The 19,804-nt window shown below is 29.4% G+C and overlaps 2 long non-coding RNA genes across 2 annotated transcripts; one reads left to right on the forward strand and one right to left on the reverse strand.

Annotated features, from left to right (window-relative positions):
• The first annotated feature begins 10,101 nt into the window (after positions 1-10,101).
• LOC145312746 (uncharacterized) lies at positions 10,102-12,995 on the forward strand. Its single transcript, XR_013877102.1, has 3 exons — positions 10,102-10,365; positions 12,666-12,734; positions 12,907-12,995. It is a non-coding gene; the product is annotated as an uncharacterized LOC145312746 (long non-coding RNA).
• Positions 12,996-18,465: 5,470 nt separating this feature from the next.
• On the reverse strand, positions 18,466-19,804 carry LOC145312747 (uncharacterized). The gene is made up of 3 exons (XR_013877103.1): positions 19,745-19,804; positions 19,427-19,556; positions 18,466-19,208 (listed from the first exon to the last, which is right to left on the reverse strand). It is a non-coding gene; the product is annotated as an uncharacterized LOC145312747 (long non-coding RNA).

The raw sequence follows: 19,804 nt of genomic DNA on the forward strand, positions 1-19,804 counted from the left end.
CATTTTTATTTTTGTAGAAAACTGGATATAATACGATGCTAGGCATGGTTTTTTCAGTATGGCTGAGAACTGGTTAAATCCTTGGCAGATGCCCCCTTCTATCTATATCTAATTTTTTATTTTGAACATTTTTAATGCTGCGTTTAAGTCGTTCAGTCGTTAAAAAAATTATTTTACCTGTATGACCATGTGCCCGCAAGAATTGTGATTTTCAGAAAATTTAAATCCTCAATACTCCACACAGAAAGGTATTAAGTTATAGACTTTTATCTTTGACACAATTAACTCTTTTCGTTATCTTATGCATGTTAGAATTGTCCTATCGATGTCAACCTTTGGACGATGATTCCTGTACGAGTAAAAAAACTTATGAACTCCATAACTGTTACCATTTCTTGTTACAAACACACTAGGCACAATTATTATTTTTCTAACAAGTTAATCCATTATTTATCCATGCTTCCCTGAGCAAGCAGAATAAATTATTCTTGACATGAAGTGTGTATCATTTTTACCACGCTTTCAATGTTCCATACATTTCAGGGTTCCTTACTCATTATGAACACCATATGTATTTTAGTCTTTTGGAGTCAAATGTATTTTGTTCCTTTTAATTAATGCTGGATTATCCTTGTTTTCCACAAGGGATTTTGAAAAAAAATATGTTCATAAAATTGCCGGGTTTTCCTTTGTTCGTAATTTGGGTTCGTATAAGGTTTCCATAAAAATCCGGGGATTTTAAAGGTTAAGACAATGAAAATGAGAACTTATTAAAACAATTGAAAGAAAAGTTTTGATATTGATAGTTTGTTTCAACCAATCAAACTCCAATAAAAGTCCACGGAGTTTTTAAGCTAATGAATAAGAAAACATGTTTATAAATCTAAATTAAATATTTACTAAGGGTCTCAAATAAGAATCACATTGATAGACGGCACTCACATACTTTAGTTCAAAAGATTATTGGCATAATGGATATTCATTACTTGGATCTTATACTAGAATTTCATGTTCTCTAATAAAGTGAAACACGCAACGGGCTAAAAAACGATCCCCCCTTCCACCACCTTTAAGCCATCCCCTCCCCTCCTACTGGATGAAGAAACTGACTAATGAACTAGTTCTATGCTAGCAACCTAAATGGATGACAATTTTCCCCCTGTCTTAATATTTTTGTATTATATCCCACATCCATTTCCTTGGAAATTTTGTACAATATCAAGTCATGGATGTAATGATCCTTGTTCATCTTGTTTATGAAATTCAGACTGGAATTAATTCCAGGGAGGGGGGGGGACAATGGGTTCTTAATCTTCATTACCCTAGCCTTCCAAGGTTCTTTGTTTTGTATTTATTGGCTGAACAACTTTGGGAACTTTAATTGAATTTTGATCGGTTTGTTAATTAAGTTGAGTGTCTCAACGTTTCAAACACAATTGTAATCTAAAGAAGGAATAAGTTTTGTGTATCATCATTGGAAGAACATCATTTTATAGGCCATTGTCTTATCCCTTTGGATCCCTGAACTAATTCTCATCAAGTATCAACTTGAAATGAAAAATTATAATTTACTTAATTTATCAAAAGATAAGTATCAAAATATGCTTATTAAGTTTGAAGCATAATTATGTAATAAATATAATTCGACCCTCTTAATAAAACCATGATGACAACATTAATAATTAAAGAATCTTTTATTCATAAAAGAGGAATAGCCAAGTGTATGCAGAGCAATACCGATAGACCGACGGACAATATCACTTACAGAGCATATGTAATTTGTCAGCGGAAATAAGCCGTCTATCTAAAATAGCAGCTTAAAAAATAATGTTTTTTCCTAAACATAGCTGAAAAACGGACAGACAGGTTTCAATTTGGAATTATGGAGTAGCTTCTCAGCTATAATTAGTAAAACCGGGAGAGCAAAATTAGCCCTTGGCCTTATTTCTATCTAAACGTTTTCTTTATTACACATTTCGGGGTCTTACCCCCCCCCCCCCCCCCCAACAATCCTCATAATAACGCAGACAGGGGTTTTATATTCGTAGGGACAGGGTTGGGTAAAAAAACCGCTTGAACCCATCCTAGGAATTGAATCTAAAAATAAAACATCCTAACACAATTCCGGGACTTATGTTAAGCTTCCATTAAGAACTCGTTTAAGTAGCTTTCAAAATCTTAAGCTCGAGACTATAAAAAACGTACTACTTATAAAAGGATTAATTTTTAAACCCAAAAATGTTTTGATAAAAAATCTTAGTTTTACCAAACTCTATTTTTTGCATTTGTTTTTCTTTAGTTTTCAATAAAGTGTAATGTATGTTTTACTGTTTGTTGTAAAATTTCAAATTAAAACAAAGATCTCACTGTTTTTTTCTCTAAAAATCTTGCTAAAAATATTATTTATTATCTGTTTTGACGTATATTTTGATATTTAAACATTTTTCATAAAAAAAGAATTATGTAACTGAATTCTTTTGAAATCATAACAAAGAAAAGAAAATATGATACCATCATTTGCGTTTAAAATTTTTATTGGGGGGGGGGGTTTAATAGTGTATTTTTTTATGGTTTGAAGGGTTAAAGAGGTTTTTACCCCTTTCCCCCTCCCCTTGGTCAATGGTCATCCATTCATAACTTTTTTTTATGATTAACACAGCAAGAATTATAAACTAACTAAATCTTGCTCAATCTTTTTGCACAGAAATTAAAACAGAACAAAAAATAAAGTATATTACCATCACCATTCAAACTATCAAACACATATCAAAACATTAGACATTTTGTCGATTTTCAAAGACAGACATCTTGTTAGCTTTATATAAGGATTAAATAAGTTTGAATTTTAGATATATTTATTGAAAATAGGTTTGTGTAGTCAGCCAGGCTTACAAACTTTATTGGCTTTGTCCTATTTTAAAGCGACAATTTCTGGTAGGAAAAGAATTCTGAAAAAAAAATATTTGTTAAAAAAACTAAGATTTCTTAAGGTTAACGCTAATCTATAAGCAAAGCTTTTCTTTTTTTAAAAGCAAACTTAATTTTTTCAAACTTAATTATTTTGAAAGAGCTAGGTACAATTTGAACGCGAAGCAGCCATATAATCTTTTCAGAAACGTCCGTGTGTCTATTTTTAACTGTCTTAATGAACTCATAATCAACAAAGTTTCACTTATCAACGAAAAAAAATAGTATATTAATATCGAAAATCTTGCATTTTATCATTCTTTATCAAATTTATTGTCAGATTTCGATATACTATGTATTACTATATTTTCTTTAATCTTTAATGTCACTCTTACTATTTATAAACGGCCGTCTATTTTGTTGAGGTCTTGCATGGTTCCTTTAAGAATATGCTGTAATCCTCAGATATAAAACATTACTCTAGTAAACACACAGGCTTCTTCAATCTAAATGCATCTTTAAAAATCTCTTAATCAATTGCGAATTCATGAAATGCACTACCAGTGGACATAATAATTCTCTTTAATTTGATAATAGTTATTAACGCATCTTATTAAAGACAACTTACCCCGGATATAAAAATTTTAAGCTTTCGGCTGGTCGGGACTAACCGATTCTAATCCAGCAGATATTAATCGGTTTGATGTCATACTGGAAATAAAAAACGTATAATATGTATAATATTCCATAGTATTAAGGAGCAAAAGACAAAGATAATAACATATAAATTAAAATTAGAATGATAGAAAAAAATATTTAAAGGTAGAATTTTCACAAGGGATAATTTGTACTTCTTATTAATTAAACCGCGATTTAGGGGTACCATAGGCTCTCTTTGAAAGTTTTGTTGATTTTTTTTTTTTTTGGGGGGGGGGGGTTAACGTACCTGGCAAATAATCAAACAAACAGTATCTTTGACTCAAATTTTACCTCCCCCCCCCCCCCCCCCTACAAATTTTTAATAAGCTTACACTTTCATACATCTTTATAATATTAATTGAAAGAAAAAATATCCGTGTAACTGACATAATAAGGGTTGAAAAGAGGTCTTCTAATAAATGATTAACCTCTAAACTAGAAATTTCTAGTTTGTCACTTCATCTGTCTCTGCAGGGGTAACAGGGATAAGGCATTTAAAGAAAAAAAAAGTTGCTGACAAAATTTCTAGTAACTTGATTGAAAATTAATATTGATATATTAGCTTTTGTTAAAACTTTATTGAAAAATCTAAAATACATATTTATATAAAGATGTAAATTTTTGCATGATACATTTTGATTACTTATATTTGTTTGTTTTTTTATAGGAAACCTATGATTTAATTTTCATGGATTTTATAAAGGAAAGGGAATCGGAAAAATAATTATTTTGATATGCATATTTTCTTTGAATAGTTAATATTTGTAATAACTGATTAGCTAGTTTAATTTGATGAACGACAATATATTTTCTATCTTTTATTTATTTCTCTCTGAAGCCATCAATATATTGGAGCTCTAGAAAGTATTGGAGAAGTAATTCTTCTTTCTTAGCTTACTAACTGACACAGTCTAGCTAGTAATATCCTATTAAGTTGGGACTATGATACCCCTATATTTCCTAGCTTACTAACTGACACAGTCTAGCTAGTAATATCCTAGTAATATAAAGTTACTATAGTCCCAACTTTATATTAATAGGATATTACTAGCTAGACTGTGTCAGTTAGTAAGCTAGGAAATATAGGGGTATCATAGTCCCAACTTTATATTAATAGGATATTACTAGCTAGACTGTGTCAGTTAGTAAGCTAGGAAATATAGGGGTATCATAGTCCCAACTTTATATTAATAGGATATTACTAGCTAGACTGTGTCAGTTAGTAAGCAAGGAAATATAGGGGTATCATAGTCCCAACTTTATATTAATAGGATATTACTAGCTAGACAGTGTCAGTTAGTAAACTAGGAAATATAGGGGTATCATAGTCCCAACTTTATATTACTAGGATATTACTAGCTAGACTGTGTCAGTTAGTAAGCTAGGAAATATATTGGGGTATCATAGTCCCAACTTTATATTAATAGGATATTACTAGCTAGAATGTGTCAGTTAGTAAGCTAGGAAATATAGGGGTATCATAGTCCCAACTTTATATTAATAGGATATTACTAGCTAGACTGTGTCAGTTAGTAAGCTAGGAAATATAGGGGTATCATAGTCCCAACTTTATATTAATAGGATATTACTAGCTAGACTGTGTCAGTTAGTAAGCTAGGAAATATAGGGGTATCATAGTCCCAACTTTATATTAATAGGATATTACTAGCTAGACTGTGTCAGTTAGTAAGCTAGGAAATATAGGGGTATCATAGTCCCAACTTTATATTAATAGGATATTACTAGCTAGACAGTGTCAGTTAGTAAGCTAGGAAATATAGGGGTATCATAGTCCCAACTTTATATAGTCTAGCTAGTAATATCCTATTAATATAAAGTTGGGACTATGATACCCCTATATTTCCTAGCTTACTAACTGATACAGTCTAGCTAGTAATATAAAGATGGGACTATGATACCCCTATATTTCCTAGCTTACTAACTGACACAGTCTAGCTAGTAATATCCTAGTAATATAAAGTTGGGACTATGATACCCCAATATATTTCATAGCTTACTAACTGACACAGTCTAGCTAGTAATATCCTAGTAATACAAAGTTGGGACTATGATACCCCTATATTTCCTAGCTTATTAACTAACATAGTCTGGCTAGTATAATTTTCTCTTTAAAATTAGGAAACTGATTGTTCACTTAGCTAACTTGGTAAGGGGGAGGGGCAAATTTGTCTTAGATATATTATAATATTTTGAACTAGCTATTTTAGAATTGGTATATCAATTATTAACACTTCTAAATAGTTTCATTGATATTATTATTATTATTTAATATCAATCATTATTTTAATACTTTAATGTTTTGTTCAACAAAAATATTTTCCTCACTTATATTGGGTGTGAAATTATGCATTTGGTAACTCTCATATCTATAATACAAAGTAGCTTGATGTTTGTATGTCTGTCACTTAAGATCTCGGTAACCACTGAACCGATCGGATTCTACTCTTCAGGGTATATACCTATTGGTCCTGTGGTGGTTTCAAGCTATTATCTTGGGGGGTGGGACACCCAATCCCCCCAAAAACAACAAAATCCCCCCCCCCATTTTTTAATTTTTTTTAAAAAGAATTTGCTGAAGATTTCCTTGGACCTTTTACGAATTTCGCCTTATTTTTTTAAAATCATCTCTTGAGGCAAAGCCCCTAGAGGCTAGGGGCGAAGCCGCTAGTAGTTAAATAACGTGGCAATTTTCCTCTTCCTCCCTGATTATTACACATTAAATTCAATAGACGAGAAAACAAAATTTAAAACAAAGCAGTTGTTTGTTTTTATGCTTGCTACAAAGATAAAGGAAATAGTAATACAGAAAAAAACATGAATGCTGTCCATTAAAATGTCTTTCGACAATAACTGAACCCTCCCTTTTATCAAAAATTGAAAAAAAAAAACGACGGGTGGGTTAGTTTTTTTTTTGTCTTATCCCTAACCCCTAAAAAGGGGTTTATATCTGCGTGCGGTGCCATAATTCTGCGGAGCTACCCAGCACCCAATAGAACCGGGGGTTTCTGTGCTTTACACGTAACTTTGAGGAAAACTGCCCAAATATATACAGGCGACAGGTCCAGGTGCGGTTTAGATGCGGCTTTTTACCGTCACTCAACCGCGGATGTAATTTTTACTAATACTGGTAATCTCTATATTATTGAATCAATACATTTGAAATTATCATGTATACAATTGTGAGCCTAATAAAGACAATTTGTATGACAAGAAATGGATAATATTAAACCATGTCATGTTAGTCTTATTTGCATATCCTATTATAGAAAGTAGTAAGCGTTTTTGTTTTGTCTTTCCCGAAGGATCTCGCTAACCGCTGAACCGATATTGTTTTCCTTCACAGTGAAGCTTCTTCTAGGTCCTGTTAAGCTTTTAAACTATTTTTGAGGAGGGTGTCTTTCACAAAAAATATTTTTTTAATCTTTTGAAACTCAAATTTAAAACGGGATGAGGTCGACTTTTCCCCCTCCTACCTTAAGTGCCTCTAGAGGCTTCTAGGGGGCGTAGCCGCTAGTATCTGTAATATTACCATTCATTTATGATCTTTAAATTCTAAACAATTAATATAAAAGTGATATATAAGTTCTGTAGACTTTTTCTACATTTTTAAGAAGTTTGAGGTCGAAATTTTAATTTGAGGTCTTTATTCAGTTGGTAATGCTATTTGGAAAATAGATTTTTTTGGTTTTTGGTTTTTTTTAGGTTAGAATAACAGGATTCCTATTAAAACTAGACGACTACAATTCTATGTGGAGCATCCTTTTTATGTTTAGCATATACTTTATAACCCAATTTGTTTGTCTGTGCGTCAAAAATCCTACAAATGAAAATATTTTTTTTTCTGTAATTTACGGATTAGTGTTTTAACAAATTGTAGTACATTTGTGTGCCACTTATGAATGTAGGCATCCTTGTTTGTGTGTTCTGAGTTAATAAAATAGATTTGTCATGAATCACAGTAAATGCAACAAAAAAAAGAAAAACTGCATTCAATTTCAAAGATTTGGGATAGGCACTTAGGATATTGGAATTAAAATAATGAAGCTTCCATGTAAACTACTAAGCTAAATAAACTCTGATTTTAGGTAGAGGCACAAATACTCATCAAACTAGTTTGATAATATTTTATCTACTCTTTTTTCTTTAAAGATTATGATTCTTAAAATCTTTATTTATCACTAGCGGCTACGCCCCTAGAGACCTCTTTTTTAGGGGCGATTACTTTCGGGAGGTTGGTTTTACCCTCCCGCAAAATAGATATAAACATTCCCGGGACCTTTGAGAAGCTACCCTGTAAAGGAGAACCTGATCGGTTCAGTGGTTAGCGAGATCCTTTGTTACAAACATACAGACACACACAGACAGACAAACATCCTGTTACTTTATTATAAGGATTTATGTATCCCTTTGTGATGTGTTAGGACGAAAATATGTCCTAAATAAGTGCAAGACAGAAAAAAGTATAGAGAAGCTATGCACCTAGCATAAAGAAAATTTTATGGCCTAACACTCCATATCACACACACGCTCAGGGGAATATTTCTTGGATAATACACAGGCAGAACTAGGTAAAGAAAAATCATAAGATGAAAATATTTACAAAAACTGAAAACTATTTTTTTTAGGATAAACACAGACATCCAACTACTACGCGAGAAAACAGAAACAAATAAGAACACTGAAAACAAGAAAAGAAAATCAAATACTCTAACATATATTCAACAATTGTATTACATAAGATATCTAGTGCTTTAGAAGCTTTTCATTTTATAGTCTTTTTACTATCATGACCTAAATTGAATCTAGATTTTACAAGCTAAAAGCTCTGATGTCATAGCCAGAATTTAGTATAAAAAGGGCAAATCTCAAGACTTTTGTATCAGTCTTGGGAAGATTGTTCACTACTCAGCTTCTAGCTCTAATCCAGGTTAGCATTATAATTTAGGTTCAATAAGGTTTTCTATTAGTAGAGTATAAAGGAGTTCTTAAGCAGATTTCATACTTTGCCATTTTCTTACTTGAGTTTTCTTTGAATTTTCTAAGTGTCATATCTCTCTTCTATTTTTCCTGAAACTTAGAAATATTTTAATATACAATTTTTCTTTAAAGATTCTAAGTGTCAAAACACTTGTATTTATTTTTAGTTTATATTTTACCTTAAAGGCCTAAGTATAAAAAAGAACTTACAAATATTTTGACACACATTCTCCTTAAAGATTCCAAGTGCTAGAACACTTGTATTTATTTTAGTTTAGTCTTTACTCTAAAGCCCTAGGTATAAAAGAAAAACTTAGAAATATTTTAATATACATTTTCCTTAAAGATTCCAAGTGCTAGAACACTTGTATTTATTTTTAGTTTATACTTTACTTTAAAGCCCTAAGAATAAAAGAGAACTTAGAAATATTTTAGCTTACATTCTCCTTAAAGATTCCAAGTGTTAAACACTTGTATTTATTTTTAGTTTATATTTTACCTTAAAGGCCTAAGTATAAAAAAGAACTTAGAAATATTTTGACACACATTCTCCTTAAAGATTCCAAGTGCTAGAACACTTGTATTTATTTTAGTTTATACTTTACTTTAAAGCCCTAAGAATAAAAGAGAACTTAGAAATATTTTAGCTTACATTCTCCTTAAAGATTCCAAGTGTTAAACACTTGTATTTATTTTCTAGTTTAAACTTTACCTTAGAGTCTTAAGCATACATAAAAACTTAGAAACAATTTCAATTTAAATTTTTCTTAAAGCTTAAAATACCAAAAGACTTGGTATAAATATAATATTCTAAATCTAAGGGCATAGTCTTTAAGTAGTATTCATTTCATACAGTATATGTTCTGGTTATATTTACCAGGTATCTTATCCATTGTAATAATATTTCTAATTAGTATATACTTGTGTGCTTGAATATTTTACCTTTTGTGGTATATATATTTTACTTTCTAATCAGATATTTGTTTTGTATAACTGTAAGAAGTAAAATAAAAGAAAAGAAAACTTAATCAAATTTTACCTTTGTTGATTTATTCATTTATTTCTTTTTCTCTACTAGTACATAGTGGTACATTCTTGTATTTTCTTATCCACTTTAAACTTGGTAAAAACTTGAAATTTGCTTTGATCTGTTTGTTTGGTCTGTACTGCACCTCTCCCGTTTCCGAGCCGCCTTATTTAACACCTTAATAAAAAAGAGAATATTAGAAAATTACAGTCTTAAAACTTTTGTGGCAGGGAAGTTTTTGTTTACACCTAAGGACTTTTTTTTCTTGCTACTCAGGGATAATATATCACTGAACCAACAAGCTACTTAACTAACAACTAAAGTCTAAAGAGAAATTATCTAATAACACCTTAACATAAATTTTTCTTTTCTCTGAGTAGAAATCAAATAGTTTTTTTATCTTGCTTGATAAAGGACCTTTTCGCTTTTACATGTGGTGCACGTTTCCGGGTTTGGAATAGAGATTGCATTTGACCTAACCTAACTTTTTACTCTACAGAAAACCTGCTCTTTTCTTCCTGGCCAGTTGTAAAAGACACTTTGAACCTAATTTTTTTTGTGTGTGTGTGTTATTTTGCTTTGCATGCTTTATATTTTCTTTTTCTATTTAAGAACATTTTTCAGGATCCTGCTTTCTACATCAACATTTCTACATTCTACCTGCTAGCTACATCAACAATTCTGCATTCTACCTGATAGCTACATCAACATTTCTACATTCTAAGAAGCATCAGGTCATTGTCAATAGAAATAAAATTTTGACATAAAAAGTTTATTTTTCATTTCTAACTTAAACTTTTCCCCTTGAGACTCAATGCTCATACTTTTAGTACAAAACAGCTACTAATTTTTCTCTTTGAGTATATTCACATTTTCTATATTAAGGACTATTTTACTCTTTGCGCAAATTATTTTAAAGATCTGTCTCTACTTATATAAAATTTTTATCTACCTTAGGCTTCTACCTTAAGTGTATAAACATTTGAAATTTCTAACTGCCTTAAGCTTCTACCTTAAGTGTATAAACATTTGACATTTTTTATCTACCTTAAGCTTCTACCTTTAAGTGTATGAATAATTTGAATATTTTATCTACCTTAAGCTTCTACCTTAAGTGTATGAGATTTTAACAAGTCCCCTTTTATTTTAACCTCAGTGTCTAAACTATTTGTCTTTTAAGTCTTTTCTTTGAGTGTTTAACATTTTAACACATCTTATGCATTGAAGTTTTTTTTACAACAAAATAACCTCGTGTATTTAAAGCTTTTATACTTAACTAGACTTACTTCAATCTTTTCTCTATATTTTGCATAAATTACTTTACCTTCCCTTTTATTGAGATATTAAAGTTTTTATACATATTTTAAATATTTACACTACAAATATTTTATAAAGACATAAAATAACCTATCTCTCTTCTTTATAAGACACATTCTCTAGACTTCTATTTTTGGATTTTTTGACGTCATTATATTCCCGTTTTCTAAATACTTTCGGGCAAAATCCTTTAGCGCTTATTTTTATCTTTTCTTTGATTATATACAGGCCTTTTATATCACGTTTTAGGGACTTTTAACGTGCTTTATTGTTAATAAGGACTTTTAACCCTTATTTAATAATACTTACTTAATACAGATCTTATAGTCCGTCTTTATTGCTTCTACCTATAAAACTTATAGTCTGTCTTTATTGCTTCTACCAGTAAAGTTTATAATCCACTTTTATTGCTTCTACCAATAACGCTTATAGTTCGTCTTTATTGCTTCTACCAATAAAGTTTTTATTGCTAGCATATTTTTTTCTACCTAACTTAGTTACTGTGCACAGTCATTTCTATTCTATACATAGTTATTTAGTTTAATACTTTGTCATTCCTTTATAGACACTCTTGACTAAATACTTTTAAATTTGCTCACCCCCTTAAATTCTATCTATCTTCTATATCATTGCGTCCACTTAGTTCTTGTATTTTATTTTTTTTTCCTCCCATACTTTCAGCTCTACTAAGTTCAAATTATTGTACGAGGTTGCGTGAATTTTATTGACATTACAAACTTTGGTAATTTCTTCTCTTTTATAATTGACATAAACAATGAAATCAATGAAATTTCCTCGCAGTAAATCACAAGACAGAACTTTTGCTGAAGCACTTGCTGAAAAATTGAATACTGAACAGCTTAAACGTAAATCTTTTTATAATTCTACTTCAGATTTACATGACAATGAAGAAATTGAGCATCCATTTCAAATTGAACAATCAGATTCCATGAAACATGATGAATATGATGAATTCTTACTTAAAATTAAACAAGACTCCAGATCTTATAAATTACTGAAAACATATTTGGGGTGAATATCTCATCCATACTGCATATATTGTAGAACTTGCTAGGAAAAGCAAAAATCCACTTGGGAAAGCTTTTTTGATGATACTGTGAATGATTATATCACTTTTCTGAAAGAACATGAAGCAAATAAATACTTCTTCTTTTAATATTGATGCATCAATTAAAGCAACTATTCATGAAAACATGATTCAACAACACAATGAAGTTTTTGATCAACAAACAAAAGTTTTTCTGCTGCCTCCATTCCCAGAAAACAACGATTCTCCTGTATTTTCTGATCATAAATTGAGCCTTATTAATCCTTCTATAACAGATTTCTTAAGAAATATAAAAAAATGCACAATTGCAATGCCAACTAACTGAGTCCCAGTTTGCGTCTGTTTTTTTTCGCTGTTTTACTGGTCCGCCATATGTGCTGGTTAGTAATGCTATAGATGGTAACCTAACAATTAACGAAATTATTTCATCTCTTTTCATAAAGTATGATAAAAGGATAAAGCCTGAAGATTGCTATGAAGTCTGAGCTCTGAGGTCTCTACGAAAGATTGCTACTGCTATAGATCTCAATTACAAAAAAAACATTATATAACAGTGGACATAATATTTTTAACTTGTCAAACTTTCCTCTCAAAGAAAATCGATCAAGCCTAATACAAATTTCATACGTTCTGGCAACAAAGTTTTAGAGGTTTCAGCTTTTCGCAGTTTTCAAATTAAAGAAGTTACACCACACACTAGAACTTAATCAATATGAGGTACAATTTTTTTTAAAAAACATACAACAGATATAAATTACATTTGTTGTAAAATAGAATCGAAAACTATACGTGCAAACATCATTTTGCTTGCAATTACATTTATTACAAGTTCTGTTAGTATTTATATTCATATGACTAAATTTGATGTTATTAACATATTTTACTCTAGGTTGCTACAATCACACACAATTACAACGGCATTAGACATCCTTACAGAAGCATACAAAATTTGAATTCTTGGCTACAAAACAGGTAAACATAAATATTCTTTATTAAATTTCTAAATTAAGGCTCCCCTTACAAGCCCATATATTACACATCTATCCCAGTGGGATTGAAAAATTTTAATATAACTTCAAGTATATTGTTATGACAATAAAATTTAATTATGATCCCTTTGAGAAATGAGAATTTTCATAAACTAAGATGCTACTGTTAGGACATAATTCACTTTAATTTATTGATACTAACCTTGGGCCCTCACTGAACATGTATTGCTTAATATCTATCTTATAATGAATATTCCCCAAAAACGTAAAGTTACAACTGTTTTACACTACAAAATGCTACTTTTTTTTCAAAATAAACATTTTTTGGGGGGATTCCCACCTTTATGATAAAGATAGCCATATTTTCAAACATCTACCTCCCAACTAGTTTCATTGTTCAAGTTTATATAATTTTACCAAAATGCAGTTTAGGAATATTGATACAAAATCTCTTTTTTTTTCCTTTAAATGATACATGTCCATCATCGATGATTGGGTGGTTGAAGTTCAGGTTCACAGATATGGATATTATAGATGTTTTCAAACCTGTCTTATCCCTGCCCTATTTTATTTGTACATGACATACTTCTAGGATGAAGGAAGATTGAATTATCTAGAAATTCTTAAAACTTGTTCTCCCCCCTCTCTTTTTCGTTTCCCCAAAATTTGCGTAATATTGATAGTCAACGAGTGTTTATACAAATGCGCCAATTTTACATTTTTTAAATAAAAAAAATGACATCTGTTTGATTTTCCAATGCAATTATGTTACTTTTTAAGGTACAGGGAAGGTTTTTAACTAATTTAAGAGCGTATCTAAACCATCCTAATTTAAAATCCCTCCTTTTTTTTTCTTTAATATTCCTTATTAAAACTCAACTTTAAAAAGTAGAGGGGCAGTGGACTTATCCATCCCCCTCCCACCTTAAGAACACCTAGAGGCTTCTGGTGGGCGTTGGCCCTAATCTTTCTCAAAATAAAAGCTATGTCTTGCATTTTTTTTTTCAATTAGGGGTTTGATCACAAATTGCATATGGTAAACATATTTTTATTTAGTTGTTAGCCTGATAAGATAAAAGTTATGCTTGAAAATTGTTTTCATAGCTATTATTATATATTGCATTTTTAAAACTTAAAAAAGAAACATGAAAACTGAGATCAAAATTTGCGTAGCTTTTGTACTCATACTAGCATACTCATGCTATCAAATACTGGAAAGTACAAATTTTCTGAATTTATTTTTATAAAATTCACAGGAAATTGTCTATAATACGATGCTATACTTTATTTATCCATATTGTTGAGCAATGGTTCTTATCCTAAGATTCTTAATTAGTTCTAGAGCAATACTGAACGTTTCAAATAAGATACAAATGAGGCTTAAATTTGTTTATAACTATCAATTTTTTTTGCATTTTACACACAATGCGTACATTAAAATTTGAAATCTGCTTCGTTTTCAAAATTTTTATTTTTTGGACTTTTTAAAGAAGAAATCAACTACTTGTTTGAGAAATTCATATTTAAGCAAATATACTTTCTTTTCAACCTATTTCATAAACTTTTGCACAACGTAAAAGTTAAATATAGTTGAATTGACAACCATTACAAGTAATACAATTTTAACAAAATTCTAATTAATTGCATCTCAATATAGAAAAATGAAACAACTTTTAGGGCAGTTTTAGTAAAAGTTCAATATATCTCAAAAGATCTGGAAAGATCTTCGTTCCCTGAATAATCAGGGAAAAGAGATAAACATAATAATGCAAATAATTTTATAAACTACTATAATTTCGATTTTACTCTGTGAAACCGTACTAAAAATTGCTGATTCTAAATTACTCCCCCCCCTTTTTTCACGATTTTTAGAATAAACTACTTTATTGTTCTTCAGAAAGGAGACAAACATACGACTTTTAAATATCAAGAATTTTTTATAATCTTTTTTTACCTCGCATTTTCAGGAATTCCCTGCATTGTTACATAAAGATATGTACTTTTACTAATATTTTATATCCCAATGGAGACAACTTCCTTTCTGTATATTTAATTTTGAAAACTCTCTTTTATGTAATTGATGACCATGAAACATAAAAAACTTGTATTGAGATGTTCCTACCAACCCGTAGAAAAAACACTTCTACCTAAAAACTTTTTTTAAATGAAATTAGTTTTTCCCCTTTTACACTTTAATAACTTAGTAACTTTTCACCCATAAGATATCAAAATATTAATACTCAAGGTCTATTTTGTATAATCTTACTGGATGAAAATTAGAGCAAACCTTAAGAACACGAAAAATTTGTAAGTTGGGATACATATATGCATTTGCTAATATGCCAAAAGCGACTAGTACTCTTGCGTCTCAGTAAAGGGCCGAAAGATTATTAAACCTTTTTGATGCATTGACATAAAACTGTAAAAATGTCGACCCTTATGCTTGAAACTATACTTCTGTTAATAGTTTTTTGCAGTGTCAATTTTTTGCAACGAAAAAACTCTGCTAAAATTAAATATAATAATATTTTGGTGCCGTTAGAAAAGATATTCTAAGATTTGCACTTACTTAATTACATAGCTTTCTACTTTCCTAAAATAATTTGTACTACCCAATCAATTTTATTTAACCTCTTTAATTTTTCTCCTTGCAAGAATTTTTTTTGTATATCATTATATTTTTTTCTTCTCTACAAAAACTTTTTCTAATGCTATTATAAACATAACAGTATAAATTATTTCGAATTTTCCCTACTTCTGCTACAAACCTTAAAATTTTTATCAGAGAATGTTTCTTAAAATGATTTTCAAAACTTATGTCTTCCTCCGACATTTTTACTAAAATGTACAATTTTATTTACATTGAATAATTTACATACAACTCCTTTAATTTTATGCCGTCCATGAACCTACTCACCTTACTTTGCAGGATTTATTGACAAATGTAAAATCACTATTTTTAAATCATTCCTTCTTATGTTTATCTCTATTGACTATATTTTGCTGAAGTAAATGGTAGACTTGCTTTCAAATCAACAATTTTGATATCAAGACAACATTCGAAACTTTATTTGGGCATTTTTCTTTTTATTGGGATGCAATATTACTAAATACTTATCAAAAGACATTCATGGATATTATCCACTTTCCCCTTAAAACATATATTACATTGTAAAACTAATGCAACCCTGCAATATTTGTGAACGATTAGGCCAGTATTCATATTCTAACTGTTTCATGGAATTTTAAATATTGACCTTACACACTTGAATGTAATTGTACTGGTTTTAGTTTCCCCAGACAACCTCCTTTTTAATTTTTTCTTTCTAAATATTTTTTTCATACATAACTTACTATACTATACATTCTTTGCTAATTTTAACTCCTTATGAAACATTTTTTTTACCAGGAACCTTTATGTTCAATTAGAGGCTTGTGTTACATAAATTAAAGGAATAATAGTCAATTTAAAGATACCAATATTAATTTTAGCAAACGATTAGAAGTAAGATGTTCAATGATTTAAATTTTTATAAACGCCGAACAATTTTGGTAGAACAGATTCTTATATCACTGACAAAAACTTTAATGTTTCAACATTTAGAAGGTCCTAACTCTAGTTTATGTTTATGTTTTTTTTAGGGATTTTCAATATTGACACACTTTGCCTTGTGTTTATATCAATAATTTAATAACTTATATTAAAGGAAATCTTTCTAGATAGTATTTTTATTGTCATAAAATAATTCAAGATCCCCTGACTATTAACAAAATAATGTATCTAACTTCTGTTCACAACTTAAAATTCTATTGAAGAAGATGGTACTTGGAACAGTTCCAGAAAGTATACTCACCTCAATAATAAAGGTAAACTCATCTTCATAAACTTTGAATACTTAAAATAACTGTTTAAATTTAATGATTTCAATTTCGAAAAAAAAAACAGAGATTTTTAACAGACTGACTATTATATCTGCTTAAAATTTTATCACATAATTTCCTTGCCTACTGGTTTGCTTATACCCATTTTTTATTTTCTCAATGTGGTATTTACATATTTTAATACATTTATATTATTCTTTTTTTTAGGATTAACACATGAAGAATATAAAAGATACACCACTGTGTTATTCAAGACCATGTGGAGAAATTTTACTCACCACAACTCTAACTACCCCTAATACTATTTCACAGGTATATTAACTTCATTATTTGATATAAGTTAACAATCTAAACTGATTATTTACGATTAATTTAATACAACAATTCAAATGGATACCTTTCAGTTTTATAAACTTCATAAGTATAATTATTTACTAACTGCAGGATCATTACCGTCATTCATACTCTCTTTTCCCACCAGATATTAATTATTTTTCCAATTTAACTATAAAAATTTAGAATACTTTCATAATTACAGCACTACAATATGGTGCATAATTTTGTATTTCAATACAATTTTATTGGAAACTTCTCGAAATTTAGTTCCTAAATTGTAACAACCTACTGTTCTTGATTTTTCTTAAGCAGGCAACTACGAACCCAAATATTTTTTATTCTGAGACTTTTGCGCCAAAGATTTCGTAGGCAATAACAACCTCAATGTATTACCTTGATACTACTTCATAATTGAAATACATTTTGAAACTTGAAATTATATTCCCCCTTCAAATTAAATTGTACATGTCCATTTCTTAAACATGCTTAAAATATTTTTTCAACTATACTTTAAACTTTTGACAGCACATCCTACTACTTTATATTTTTTTTTATTCTATCTTAGAATAAACATCTTTTCATATTCTATCCAAATTACTTTGAATTTTATAATACCTGCCTATATAACAGATATGCCTCCCCCACTCTAACAATACTTTATGAAATCTTATATTATTTTTATTTTCATTTCAGGAATACGTCTAACCTAGGCAGCATAGCTTAGATATTTTATTTTAAATCAATATGATAATAAAGTAACAACGTCTTTTCCTTTTTGACAGACAATTACTCTTAACATTAAAAAAAAATTTTTCCTGCACTTCTTATTTTCTAACAACACAACGTTTTTTTAGCTTATGTCTGTCTATTTGATACAGTTTAACTTTAAAGACTAAAAAAGACAAAGACTTACTTCATAGTAAACTATTTGTTTCTTATTTGGTTTTTCTTTTAAATCATATTTTAGTCTTACACCTAAAATTCCTATTACAGTACGAACCTTAACATCTATAGAGTAGTTTCGCTTTTTTTACAACAGACTTTAAATGTCTCCCTCATAAAATTGACAATATATAATCAAGCTTTTAAGAGTTTTATTTGACATGAATTTTCTTACTTTTCTTTTCTTTATACATATAATTTACATAATAATTTTGAAATATAGGTCTAAATTTTAACAAACTAAAACTACATAACAGATGATAATATTGTAACATTTTTTAAAAATACTTTTAATACTGTAATATATTAATTTCTAATCTGCTAAGTCTACTTTTGAAAATAGGCCTACATGAACTTCATATTTAAAAATTTAATATTTTTTCTCTTGAGGTGTTAAGATGATATCTTATAATTTTGACAATGGTCCTAAAGTTAAATACAAAATAAGCAAATTACTAAAAGATGATTGTTTTTAAATAAAATTAAGATTTTACTTTTATAAAAATAATGCGACAGAATAACGTTTATACATATGAATTTTCTGATTGAACTTTTTTGGAAAAAGGCCTAAAACCTGGAAATACCCATTCAGAAATTTTTGTATAATTACTTTTCTTTTATATTTCTCTAATGTTTTAAATTTTGAAAATGGATCTAAAATGAGCCAACATTTCTCCTAACCGCCTATATAATCAATTTTTTCTTCCATATAAAAATCTTTGGATATTATATAAAATAACTTCAAAATCATGGGTTTAAATATTCATCCTATATCAATAACATTTTAAATAACCTTGCATCAAAAACCCTTTAATATAAAATTGATCTTATACTTTCATTTATGTACGGGAAATATTTTATTTCTCACCTTTAAGATTCAATTCACTGTTAAAAACAAATCATTTTTGAGTTTTGGACAAACTAAACCGTATTTAGTCACTTTACACTCTGATAAATTTTAACACAGTTTCAGACTGTTCATATATAGCTCATGTACAATACTTTTATACAGCTTTGGATATACTTTGGACGGTTTAAAAACCTGAAAAAGAAATAAAGAATTAATTGCCTTTTACTTTACTTCTGCTTGCATCTATTATAATTTCTTATAAGCTTTATAAAGACAAAATTGTCAGACCAGTTCACATTGAAAAGTTGTGGACATTAATTTTACGGTGTCCTATTATTACAAAACTAGTTATTATAAACAAAGCATTGCAAAATAGAAAAATATAATGAAATAAGATATTAAAATCTTACATTGTGCAAGAGTTGGTAAAGCACGGGTCCATCCCAAGCAGCTTAATCTTTGAGTAATCCATGGCATTCTTCTCGGCTTGGTCCTGCTTGTGTCAGTGATTCAATATGCTGCACAGCATTCTCCATAGGCCTAAAGAATACATTATAAGCTAAAGCCATGAAACTTTCATTCTTCAAAAACGTATTTCTATATCATTAGGAACATCCCTTTCTTTGATTATGAACAGAATAATCGTAATTATGAGCGTATTAGGAGCGTTTCATTTTATCTTTAATAGCCTTGACTCGTCAATACTATCAATTTACATAACTTTTTACCTTTTATACATCACAGATTAGTATAAGATGTACATACATTTTTTACAGTGGAATTGGTCT

Source organism: Acartia tonsa, chromosome 2, assembly GCF_053477335.1.
Source record: "Acartia tonsa isolate MP-2025a chromosome 2, ASM5347733v1, whole genome shotgun sequence".
Taxonomy (NCBI): Eukaryota; Metazoa; Arthropoda; class Copepoda; order Calanoida; family Acartiidae; genus Acartia; species Acartia tonsa.